The following is a 13,748-nucleotide window of genomic DNA, read 5'->3' as shown; positions in this document are numbered from 1 at the left end:
GGTTAACAACAGTGAAAAGTCATATCAATAGTACGTGACTATCAATATGACTTGATATGTGATGAAAATGGCTTTGTACCTCTGAGGTCTTTCTACCAAAGGCCCATAACCACAGCCTAAATATGAAAAAAACATCAGACAAATCCCAACTGAGTGGCATTCTATAAAATACCTGACCAGTCACTCTCCAAAACCATCAAAGTTATCAAAAACAAGGAAAATATGAGAAACTGTCACAAGAGAAACCCAAACAGACATGAGGACTAAATGCGATGTGGAATCCAAGATAGGATCCTAGAATAGAAAAAGGACATTGTGAAAAAAATTTTTAAATCTTAATAAAGTATAGACTTTAGTTAATAATAATATATCAATACTGGTTTGTCAATTGTCACAAACACACCATAGTAATATAAGATATTAACAATAGGGGAAGCTGAATGTGGAGCACTCAGGAACTCTCTGCTCTCTGTACTATCTCAGCAACAATTCTATAAATCTAAAACGAAAACTCTAAAATTAAAACTTTATTAAAAAATAAATAGCTTTCCCTCAAAAGACCCTGTATACCAAGAGCACACAAAGCAAGCCAGTTGTAAGACCAGCCTTTGAAACAAGAATATGAAATAATTAATTTAAAGATCCTGAGGGAATATAACCAAAAATCAACTGCACATTTTATTTAAATGTATAATAAAAGTCTGACTTATTATTATTGTGTGGGAGTCTAAGTCTCTTTTTAAGTCTCTAAGGACTTGCTTTATGAATCTGGGTGCTCTTGTATTGGGTGCATATATATTTAGGATAGTCAGCTCTTCTTGTTGAATTGATACCATTACCATTATGTAATGGCCTTCTTTGTCTCTTTTGATCTTTGTTGGTTTAAAGTCTGTTTTATCAGACACTAGGATTGCAACCCCTGCTTTTTTTTTGTTTTCCATTTGCTTCGTAGATCTTCCTCCATCCCTTTATTTTGAGCCTATGTGTGTCTCTCCACATGAGATGGGTCTCTTGAATACAGCACACTGATGGGTCTTGACTCTTTATCCAGTTTGCCAGTCTGCATCTTTTAATTGGAGCATTTAGCCCACTTACATTTAAGGTTAATATTGTTATGTGTGAATTTGATCCTGTCATTATGATGTTAGCTGGTTATTTTGCTCGTTAGTTGATGTGGTTTCTTCCTAGCATCGATGGTCTTTACATTTTGGCATGTTTTTGCAGTGGCTGATACCAGTTGTTCCTTTCCATGTTTAATGCTTCCTCCAGGAACTCTTGTAGGGCAGGCCTGGTGGTGACAAAATCTCTCAGCATTTGTTCATCTGTAAAGGATTTTACTTCTCCTTCACTTATGAAGCTTAGTTTGGCTGGATATGAAATTCTGGGTTGAAAACTCTTTTCTTTAAGAGTGTTGAATATTGGCCCCCACTTCTTCTGGCTTGTAGAGTTTCTGCTGAGATCTGCTGTTAGTCTGATGGGCTTCCCTTTGTGGGTAACCTGACCTTTCTCTCTGGCTGACCTTAACATTTTCTCCTTCATTTCAAGTTTGGTGAATCTGACAATTACGTGTCTTGGAGTTGCTCTTTTCGAGGAGTATCTTTGTGGCGTTCTCTGTATTTCCTGTATTTGAATGTTGGCCTGCCTCGCTAGGTTGGGAAAGTTCTTCTGGTTAATATCCTGAACAGTGTTTTCCAACTTGGTTCCATTCTCCCCGTCACTTTCAGGTACACCAATCAGAAGTAGATTTGGTCTTTTCACATGGTCCCATATTTCTTGGAGGCTTTGTTCATTTCTTTTTACTCTTTTGTTCTCTAAACTTCTCACTTCATTTCACTCATTTGATCTTCCATCACTGATACCCTTTCTTCCAGTTGATCGAATCGGCCACTGAAGCTTGTTCATGCGTCACGTAGTTCTCGTGCCATGGTTTTCAGCTCCATTAGGTCATTTAAGGACTTCTCTACACTGGTTATTCTAGTTAGCCATTCGTCTAATCTTTTTACAAGGCTTTTAGCTTCTTTGTGACAGGTTCGAACATCCTCCTTTAGCTCAGAGAAGTTTGATCGTCTGCAGCCTTCTTCTCTCAACTCATCAAAGTCATTCTCCGTCCATCTTTGTTCCATTGCTGGTGAGGAGCTGCATTCCTTTGGAGGAGAAGAGGTGCTCTGATTTTGAGAATTTTCAGCTTTTCTGCTCTGGTTTCTCCCCATCTTTGTGGTTTTATCTACCTTTGGTCTTTGATGATGATGACCTAGAGATGGGGTGTTGGTGTAGATGTCCTTTCTATTTGTTAGTTTTCCTTCTAACCATCAGGACCCTCACCTGCAGGTCTGTTGGAGTTTGCTGGAGGTCTACTCCAATCCCTGTTTGCCTGGGTATCACCAGTGGAGGCTGCAGAACAGCGAATATCGCAGAACAGCAAATGTTGCTGCCTGATCGTTCCTCTGGAAGTTTCGTCTCAGAGGGGCATCTAGCCGTGTGAGGTGTCAGTCGGCCCCTACTGAGAGGTGCCTCCCAGTTAGGCTATTCGGGGGTCAGGGACCCACTTGAGGAGGCAGTCTGTCTGTTCTCAGATCTCAAACTCCGTGCTAGGAGAACCACTACTCTCTTCAAAGCTGTCAGACAGGGACATTTAAGTCTACAGAAGTTTCTGCTGCCTTTTGTTCAGCTATGCCCTGCCTCCAGAGGTGGAGTCTACAGAGGCAGGCAGGCCTCCTTGAGATGCAGTGGGCTTCACTCAGTTCAAGCTTCCCAGCCAGTTTGTTCACCTACTGAAGCCTCAGCAATGGTGGGCACCCCTCCCCCAGCCTCGCTGCCGCCCTGCAGTTTGATCTCAGACTGCTGTGTTAGCAATGTGCGAGGCTCCATCAGCGTGGGGCCCTCCAAGCCAGGCGTGGGATATACTCTTCTGGTGTGCCATTTGCTAAGACCATTGGAAAACCGCAGTATTAGGATGAGAGTGACCCGACTTTCCAGGTGTTGTCTGTCACAGCTTCCCTTGGCTAGGAAAGGGAATTCCCTGACCCCTTGAGTTTCCCAGGTGAGGTGATGCCTCGCCCCGCTTTGGCTCTTGCTCCGTAGGCTGTACCCACTGTCCGACATGCCCCAGTGAGATGAACCTGTACTTCAGTTGGAAATGCAGAAAACACCTGTCTTCTGTGTTGCTCACGCTGGGAGCTGTAGACTGGAGCTGTTCCTATTTGGCCATCTTGGAACCTCCCCTCCCTTATTTTCTTAAGAGAAACAAAGGTAAAAGCCCTGTTCACAGACACTAGTCTTAAAATAATGAATTAACAGATTTTTTTAGTAAGTTATTAACCATAACCAACTATTAGTTATTCAGGGTAAGCGGAAAGATGGTTAAGAATTCACAAGAATCCATTTCATTTACATTCAAGTGGAACTTTCTATGAGTAATAAACAAAAATAAAGAAAAAGGACTGGTTTGAGGTACATCTTTTATCTTCCTGCAGAGGTACCAACAATCAGGAATAGATCAAAAGAACAGAAACCAATTTTAAAAGGTGCTTAAGATAAATCTGTAATGTCTTAATGATAATATATAAAGAGAAAAAATGCTTATGATAATATATAAAGTTAAAAAAAATGAAAAATGTAGACAAACATATGGCCATGTGGCATAGGCAGAAAAACACCAGAAATAAAAATCTACTAAACTGTGAATATTCATCTTTAACTCATTTAAGGTTATAGACCGGTTTTTCTTGGTACTTACTTGTATTTTGAATGCTAATTATTATTATTATTATTATTATTATTATTATTGTTATTTTAAAATGCAGTTCTTTGAAGGGAGTGATGGAGAGAATAGGAGGTGACAAAGAGTGGATGGATGACGAGAGACAATCAACCAAAGACAATGGGTAATCTTCAAAACTGATTAAATAACTCCTCTGGATAAGCATTTTTTCTTTTCTTTTCTTGAGACTGAGTCTCGCTCTGTTGCCCAGGCTGGAGTGCAATGGCGCGATCTTGACTCACTGCAACCTCCACCTCCCAGGTTCAAGTGATTCTCCTGCCTCAGTCTCCTGAGTAGCTGGGATTACAGGTGCGTGCCACCACACCCAGCTAATTTTTGTATTTTTAGTAGAGATAGGGTTTCACCATGTTGGTCAGGCTTGTCTCGAACTCCTGACCTCATGATCCATCCACCTCAGCATCCCACCGTGCTGGGATTACAGGCATGAGCCACTGCACCTGGTCCCGGATAAGCATATTCTTGAACTGCAATGGTTTATACTCAACTCAGTACTTCATTTTCCCATAAGCTGTTTTACAAATTCAATAGAGTAAATTAAAACTGGCAACATTTGCTAAATGTTATATTTGCCATTGGATTTCAAAAAATAACTTGGTTTGCCTTTTTTTCATTTGTCTTAGGAGAGTGAATGTTTCTAATATACCTTGTTTGTGCTTTCAAGGTGCTCTGTTTTTCTACAACTATGTTTTTAAAGCCTTGTTTCTAACACATGCTTTCAAATTATATGTGTATGCATATGTGTATATATTAATACTCTTCTTAATCTATAATAGCAACAACTTTGGAAAACAGATGAAATCATAAATCATAATTTTGAACCAGGGTTCTTCCACTGTCTTCCTCTAGGAAGTGTATTTTTAAAAAAACAACATCAACTTTCTTCCTACCTCATAAAATGTTTCCCTGGCTGATGAAATAGACATGATAGAAATACAGTAGATTTTAGTTCAACACATAAACCAGTTCTCCACCAAAATTTCTAGTAATTTTCTCATATTCTCTTGGGTCATTTACTGATGATGCATCCTTTGATTACAAGCTGCATTCAACTCAAGAGAACCAGAGATGCCATGCTAAATAATGTTTTATTTCTACCTTAGGAATATATATGTTGGAAGTTAATATCCAGGTTTTCACAAAAAAGGAAGAAGTACAGTTATCTTCATTTTATTAATTTATGTTATTGAACATTTTATTAATATCAAACATTTTAATTAATTATTAATGATTAATTTTATTAATTCTGTATTCTTACCAAGGTATAATACATGTACATTGTATTTTATAATCTGCTGAAGTCTCTTGTACTTTTGCTTTGAAAGTAAATTTTAAAATTGTATGTTCTCAAAATATAACAGAGAGGACTTCCAGGTGGGATGAAGTAGCTCTGTACAGATCAGCACTCTCAATAAGAACAACTAGAAATCTAGAAAGCTAAATAAAATACAGAAATCTATTTGAAGGCATTTGCTATCTATGGAAGCAATGAGAACTGGGAGGCTGAGAATCAAGAGGAGAAAACCTCAGGGAAAGGAGCTGATGTCTGCAGCTGCTTTTACCCTGGGGACATTTGCAAATTTAGGGTACAGGAGGGGGGCTGAGAATCCAGGCTATGCACAGTTACAAAACTGCTGCTGAGGCTTAGAGAAACCATTGGAACTTTTTGGCAGAGTGTTGAGAGACCTCAAACATGCAGCCAGTTCCCCTCAAGACTGATGAATTCTGGGGTAGCCCAGGTCAAGAAGCTAAAAATTAAGAAAACGCCTGTGAAAAGCAGAGCAAAGCAATCAGCAGTCTTGTAAGACAACATTTAGAATTTGAGATCCACACTGCTTGTGTGTTTAAATATTTGACAAATGACAGAGAATTCTATTCTAATGTATGTTGTGGGACAAGGCACTTAGAATTGAACACTGGCCACTCTAGTCTCCCAAGTAAAACCCTGAAGAGCCCTATCCCAGAACAGAAGTGAACCAGAAGTAAACAGACTCTTACTAAAGCCATAAACTAGCTTTGACTCAGAAAATCCCCGACTGGATTAAAATGACCAATCAATCACATCAGCCTACGTCCCTATCAGAGGGGACAGTAAACCCTCTCTCTGGAAGAAGACTGCGTTACCTGGAGCCTCTATAGTTTTTTAACTGGAATGCCTGACATTCACTCAAAACTACCAGAAACACCAAAAACAGAACCACATGATCAATAACCAAAAAAAAAAAGCAAACAAAACACACACACACACAAAATCAAAGGATATTACAGATATTAAAATTAGCTCACATGGACTGGAAAATAAATATGATTAACACACGCAAGAAAGTAGAGAAAGCCATTTAGAATATAGATGAAAAGATAAATTAACCAGGTAACTGGAATGTACAGAAAATAATCAAATAGAATTGTAGAATTGAAGAACATATTCTCTAAAATTAGAAACTCATGAAGGACCAAGTGCAGTGGCTCATGCCTGTAATCCCAGCACTTTGGGAGGCCGAGGCGGGTGGATCATGAGGTCAGGAGATCGAGACCATCCTGGCTAACACGGTGAAACCCTATCTCTACTAAAAATACAAAAAATTAGCCGGGCGTGGTGGCGGGTGCCTGTAGTCCCGGCTACTCGGGAGGCTGAGGCAGGAGAATGGCATGAACCTGGGAGGCGCCACTGCACTCCAACCTGGGTGACAGAGCAAGACTCTGTCTCAAAAAATAAATAAACAAACAAATAAACAAACTGGAAGATAAGTTTGGCATTATCTAGTTGTGCTATTCATTCATGTATTGCCTTTCATCTCCCAAAGCCACTCTGCTTTACCCTGTTTATGCAGTGGGGGCCAGACCCTGTAAACATTTCTCTTCTGCCAGTGTCCAGCTTGTCAACAGAGAGTGATGGAGAGACAGTGCAAGGCAAAGCAGAAGGAGGAGCTTCTTATCCTGGTTCTGTGTACTTTCCTCCTTGCTCCCATGGTGCAGCTGCCAGAGCCATGCAGGAGACCCTCTTAGTGCTCATCCTCTATCCTGTTTCACTGAAACCAGCCCATTTCCACTTTGCCAGCTCTGGCTTACCAGCACCCAGTAGGCCACCTGCACCAATTCTGGCCCACAGCACCCCTAGTGAAGGTCTTCATCTTCCTGTAGCCTGCAGCCACACCCTCTCCAACAAGGAGGTGGGAATCTCAGCTGTGATGGGGCATGATGGGGGAAAGGGACTTCAAAGTTTGTTCCTCTCCCTTAGCCCTAGAATAGCTGCTCCCTACAACTGCTAGTCTTGCATTCTTTAGAGATCTCCTTTACCCCTTTAGGTAAATAATTCTCTATACTAAATTTTCCCTATTCGAATTACTACTATGGTTTCTATCTCCTGACTGGACCCTGACTGATAAACTAATAAAGCTGAGAAACCGCAAACTGTCCTATCATCTATACTATATGACCCAGCAAGTCCACTCTTCAATATATACCCATCAGGAATGGATATATGTGCATTAACCAAGACATGTACAAGAATGTTCGTAGTAGCAATATTCACAACAGCAAAAAAACTGAAAATAACCTAAGTGTCAATCAAGAGTAGAATGGATACACTGTGATATGCTCATACATAGAATACTATCAGCAATGAGCATGAACAACAACCAAAGTAACTACACGGATGACACTCACAAATAAATATTGAGTGAAAGAAGACAAGCACATATCGTTGGATTTCATTTGTATGACGATCAAAAAGAGGCAAAAATAATGATGACAACATAAGTAAGCATAGTGTTAACTCTGAGACAAGGTGGTCATAGTGATGGAACAGGACGAGTGAGGCTTCTGGATAGTGGAAATATCATTTCTTGATCTACGTGCTACTTACACAGATGTCTCTACCTTTTGGAAATTCACTATGCTTTACACGTGATTTGTACACTCTTCTGTATAAATATTATTTGTCAATAATAGTTACCTAAGATATATATATATTTTATTCATAAAAAATCAAGTAATATGTTTCCAAGTCCCTGGTACTTACCACACATACCTGAATATGGTAAAGTGTCCCTCTCCATGTTCCCACAGTGCTCTGTGTGTATCCCTCTATCTCCACACTTGTCACTCTGTGCTGTAATTCTGCTTACTTATCTGTCTTGAGCACTATGTCCAGCTTCAGGGCTAAGGACAAATGTTTTACAGGTCTCAAATGAGGCATCAAACGGAGATTTGAAAAATGAGAGAAGATTCTATTTTAAAATATGTTGTAGGCCAAGGCACTTAGAAGTGTCTAGGCATCAAGCACCATCCATCTGGATAGCGTTTTTCAAGTGTGTGACATGCAGTCCACTTCAGCTTAGTGCATTCTTTGTATATATTTTGTGTACACTGGGGATAGGAACTATTTTGCAAGGACACATTCAGAAGATGTCCTTCTGTAGGTAGCACAGTGAAGAGCAGAGGAGGAAAAGTGACAAGGTGTTGGTACTCTTACATTCTATGCAAGCAGAACAGTCACTGAAGGACTCATACAACCAGTGACTAATACCTGCAGTAACATTAGGTTCATTACCCTGAAGATGTTGTCCCAAACACTAAATTACCCTCAGTTTCCTCAAACCAGGAAGTCAGATAGCAATAGTTTCTAATCTACTATCATTGCAACATGCTTTTCTCATTTAAATTTATGATCTACCCTTCCTCCTTTATGCAACTTTATTTTAAGTTAAAGTGAATTATCATTATTACTTTGGGGGTAAAGAATTTCATAATATCCTTTGAGGGAGCTGAACATACCACAGGGTGTTGCAAAACAAAGGCTGAAAATCACTGTTTCAGAGGTTCTGTTAACTGATTTTTAGCCCTCCAAATTTCTCTAAAACTAAATTTTTTTCTACTTTTTAAAATTTTAATCTAAGGCATATTTTCTAGTCCTGGAATGTTGCAAGTCCCTTAAGGGATACAGAACCTTAAAGGAAATCTGTTTATCTAACAAGCATGTATTGTATACCCCTACATACCAGGCACTCTTCAAATTACCAGGATACAGCAGTGAACAAATCCCACTCTCTCCTGAAGCTGCCATTCCAGTGAAAAGACAAGGATGACTCATTATCCCAGTTTGCCTGGGACTGACCTTTTTTAACTCTGAATGTCCTATATTCCAGGAAACCCCTCAGTCCAGGGCAAACCAAGGCAGCTGGTCACCCTGGCAGAGACAGACACCAAACAAGCAACCAAAAATCATCAAATGATGATAGGTGCTTTGAAGAAAATAGACAATGACAAAGATGACAGTGTACTGAAGAGTGTATTGCTATTTTGCACAGGGATGTCAGAGAAAGCCTCTCTGATATAATGACACTTCAAGAAAGGAGAGAACAAGTCATTCAGGTAAGTGGAGGAAGGGTTACAGGTAGAGTGAATAAAAACGGTCAATAGCAAATGAAAAGGCCCAGGCCCTAAGGTGGGAGTGTGTTTAGAATGTCTGAGGAATGGCAAGGATGCCTCTGTGGCTGGAAAGGGCTGAGCAAGGAGCAAAAGAGCAAAAGAGAAGAAGTTCAAGTTAAAGCAGCAATTGGGTGACAGCTGTAGTATAACCTACCCATCACTTAACTTCTTCTTGATTATTTTAATCCCACAATTCCAACCTACAATAATTTTCCTTTTTTATTATAATGGAGACTCTGTCTTAATTTATTGAAGATCCTCTCTTCTCACATCATATACTGTATGTGAAAAACACTATTTATCCCATAGCATTGCTTCTGTTTCAATTATTCAACATTTAATTATATTCTACCTGTATTTGCTTTTAGATATCTATATCTTACCTCCCTAAAACTTATGGATGGATTGATTGAGAGACAGGGTACTAGGATTACAAGGCATGAGCCACTGCACCCAGCCACGTCCCTAAAATTTAGACTTCTTGAGGTCAAGTTCCATATTGAATCGTATTCAACACACAGTATGTGAGCAATAAATACTAATAGATATGACTCTTTAATTTGTGTTTTGTTTATTTTTATGCTCAGAATAAAGAACTCTTACAACTGAACGAGAAAAGACAATCCAATTTTTAAATGGGCAAAGGATCTGAATAGACATTTCTCCAAGGAATATATACAAATAGCCAATAGGCACATGAAAAGATGCTCAGTATCACTAGCCATCAAAAAAGCACAAATCAAAACCACAATGCGATACCACTCCACTTGTGGGTATGAGATACCACTTCATACCCACTAGGATGGCTATAATAAAAAAGACATAATAGCAAGTGTTGCTGAGAATGTGGAGAAACTGAAACACTCATACACTGCTGGTAAGAATGTAAAATGCCACAGCCACTTTTGAAAACAGTTTGGTATTTCCTCAAAAAGTTAAACACAGAGTTACCATTTGACCCTGCAATTCCATTCCTAGAAATACATCCAAGATAAATAAAAATATCCACACAACAGTAGTTATAATAGCTAAAACATGGCAACAATCTGCAGGTCCATCAACTGATGAATGGATAAATAAAATGCAGTATATGCACACGATGTAATTGTATTTGGCAAAAAGAAAATAAAACAGAAATACATGCTTCATTGAAAACAATATGCTAAGTCAAAGAGGTCAGTAACAAAGGACAACATATTGTACGATTCCATTTATATGTAATGTCCAGAATAGGCAAATCCATAGAGACAAACTGCAGATAAGTTGCTACTTTGGGTGGTGGTGGATCAGGGTGGGAATATAGGGAAGTGACTGCTAATAAGTTTAAGGTTTCTTTTTGGGATTATGACAATGTTCTAAATTTGTGGTGATAGATGCAAGTTGCACAATTCCATGAACATACTAAAAACCATTGAATTACATAGTTCAGGTGAATTGTATGGCATATAAATTGTCTCAGTAAAGCTGTTATTTAAAAAAACTTTTGAGCTGTCTCCAGAATGGAAAATGATACTTCACTGGAAATAATGTTAAGCAAAGGCAAACAGCCTTCTGTTGGAAACATTACTATAAAAGATGGATTCAATCAGTGGTTCCAGTAACAGTTCAGAGTAATCATAAAAATAGCCCAGGAAATTTAATATGTTATTGGGCTCCCCAAAGAATACAATTCAGTAGGTCCAGTAATCTGTATTTTTAAAGGGCTTTTCAATTCATTTTAATGTATATCTAGAATTGGGAACCACTGGACCATTAATGTCCTAACTCAATAATTTTATGAGAGTTTATCTTTGCTATCTATGAGATACCTCTCTATCTAGTATTTTCCATTTATCTGAAAATCTTGAGTTCCTTAATGGAACTCACCTCCCTAAATGAAGAGTTTGAGTTTAGAAAGAGGTGAACTCATTGGATGGATCACAGCACATCACATATTCCTATTAACCTTATGTGTGTCCTTTACTTAAGCTATCTCAAATCCTTTTTTTCCAGAAACGATTTGATTTAAATAAATTGAATAAATAAAAGATTACATATATTACATATATTCTCTAAAACTACATTTCTCAAACTGAGACACACTGAAGAGTCCTTTGTTCTCAAATATTAATAATATATTTTTGTTTTTAAAATATAGGTATATTATAGAATCAAATATAAAATTTTCATGAATTTGTAAGATAAAACCCAGAAACTTTAAAGAAATTCCACATTTGCCACAGGAATTAGTTTAGACTACACTCCCAGGTTCTAAGGGTATATACTCATGCCCTTCTGCAAGGCATACTTCAGGAAAAATCCAAGAAATCTAGGCATTCTGTTCCACTCCATGGGTGATGAAATACCCCTTCATTCAGAATCATATGTAAGCTAGTCAGGTTATTAGTGATTGTGCTCTGAGCATTTCAAGAAGGGGAAAAATGTCCGAACTGAATCCAAGAATTAAACCAAAATCTGTTAACAAGTGAGTGAAAAATCTTTCAGAGGCAAGCTACACTCAGAGAAATGTCTGCTGGCGATCAGGCCTTGTAGTTAACCTGTCTAGTGTTTTAATCAGACAACAATAAACATCAAGTGCAACCTCCAGAACTATTTGGACATCGCCCAGCTAGTGGAGAGTCCACTCTGGTTGCTTATCTGGGCTTGCTCAGCCCACTGATCCATGAAGAAGCCCTGGGTAGTCTACCCAAGGCCGTAGATGAACTATCACTAAAGAGAAGGTATTCCCCTAGATTTGCAATCTTTCACTTAGATCTAGTGCTTTGATTTTTTTGGCTGTTCTTTTTCAGCTAATTTCTCAAAACATTTGTGATAACTTCACTCAGGGACTAACATCTTAAAAGTGGTGTTATAATATCAGGTCTGACACAGAATTATATAAATCTAGGTCAATTTACTCAATATTAAAATAGAAGAGTCGAATAAAATGATCTTAAGATCCTTTCTAGCATTTAAATTCTACACTTACACAATACTTGCCAATATTAAAGATATGTGCTATGAATTCTAAATGCAATTTCAAAAAAAGAAGTTGTAAACATGACTTTTTTATTCTTTCCATTACGCTGTTTCTTCTTGCATCACCCTAGTTCAAAGCCCTTTCTCCCTCCACTGAAATTTTACAACCATCCTCAATTCTGGTCTTCGATCTCTCCTTATTCCATTATATTGACCACACTGCCATTAGATGATTCTCCCTTCATCATTTCCTTCAATGGCTCCTAGCCCAGCATTCAATGTGCTCCACAGTCTTCTCCCAATTTACCTTTCTAACCTTGTCTATCCCTTCCTTATACTGACTTACACTTCAGCAAACTTGTCAGTGCCTTCTGAAATACATTAGACAAATCCTAGCTTCTTCCAGTGTGCTTATGTCATTCCCCCAATGTGCTTATGTCATTCCCCCACCTGAAATACTCTCTGTCATACCTCCCACTTTTGTTCCATTCTTCAAGAATGACTACAAGTCTCGCCTCAACTACAAAGCCTTTTCTGACCACCTTCTTTGAATTCCTGAGGCACTTAGCCTGTAATACATCTGTGGCATCTGGCACATGCTACCCTCCTCTGGGCAGATTTAATACAGAAGAGGTCTGTGGTAAAATTTCTGGGTCATTTTTTTTTTTCCACGTAAGACTCTCAGCTTTAATACAAGGTGAATATATAACACACAGCAACTAAAGGGGCCATCTTGAACTCAGATATTTTTTTAATTAAAAAAATTACAGCTCATGTGCAATTATTAGAAACTCCACCACAAATCCACCTTACTCTTACCAACAATATTTTTACAGCTATGTTCTAATGTTTGAGCCAATACTTTAGGTTTGGGTTACTACTTCCTGTTTAATACCTTTAAAGGGCAAGAGTTCAAAGTTAGTCATCAAAACTTTTAATTATAAAACTTGAACAAGACAAAAAATTTCCAGAAAACAAAACTAAGAGTATAGTTTTGAACAACAATAAAACCTCTTCTAGTATAGGTATCACACCAAACTCAAATGTGAGAAGAAATAAAAAGAGACATTTTGTCTGGTCAGAACCATTTAAACAAAATGGCACGTTTTTCTCCAACTGCCATGCAAAACACACAACTTTTACTAAAGCACATGTGCTCCAACAAGTACCACCACCCTTTCCCTAATAGTGAATATTTCTGCTTCAATTCCAGAAACATTTTATTTCAACTATAAAGTTTCTGGTGTTGCTTGATAAAGAACACTTAATCTGGTCTTTACCCTTCTGATAATAATACTGAGATACTGAGATAATGTGGATACAAGTCCAAATTTGCCACTTTCACTTCTATATAAAAATGCCTTCTTGAAGAGCCAAGAAACGCTCTCCTAACGAGCCCTGTAATGAAGTGTTAGTAAACATTAGAAAATTGATTGCAGGCATGAAATACTACGTTAAAACAAAGAAAATGTTTTCAACATTTCTCTTTAAACTGAAGTAAAAATATTTCAATCAATATGCTAGAGACTTTCATTAATTCGCAATACCCTAAAACTAAACAGCAGTGAAAAAAAATCTCTTA

The 13,748-nt window shown here is 38.2% G+C and overlaps 1 protein-coding gene across 7 annotated transcripts in view; it reads right to left on the bottom strand.

Annotated features, from left to right (window-relative positions):
• The window catches only part of BABAM2 (BRISC and BRCA1 A complex member 2), a 452,593-nt gene that overhangs the window by 339,076 nt on the left and 99,769 nt on the right, over nt 1-13,748 (bottom strand). The gene's annotated exons all lie outside the window — the stretch shown is intronic.

This window comes from Chlorocebus sabaeus, chromosome 14, assembly GCF_047675955.1.
Source record: "Chlorocebus sabaeus isolate Y175 chromosome 14, mChlSab1.0.hap1, whole genome shotgun sequence".
NCBI classification, from domain to species: domain Eukaryota; kingdom Metazoa; phylum Chordata; class Mammalia; order Primates; family Cercopithecidae; genus Chlorocebus; species Chlorocebus sabaeus.
The sequence above is the reverse complement of the archived record's forward strand: the minus strand, read 5'-3'. Positions and strand labels throughout refer to the sequence as shown.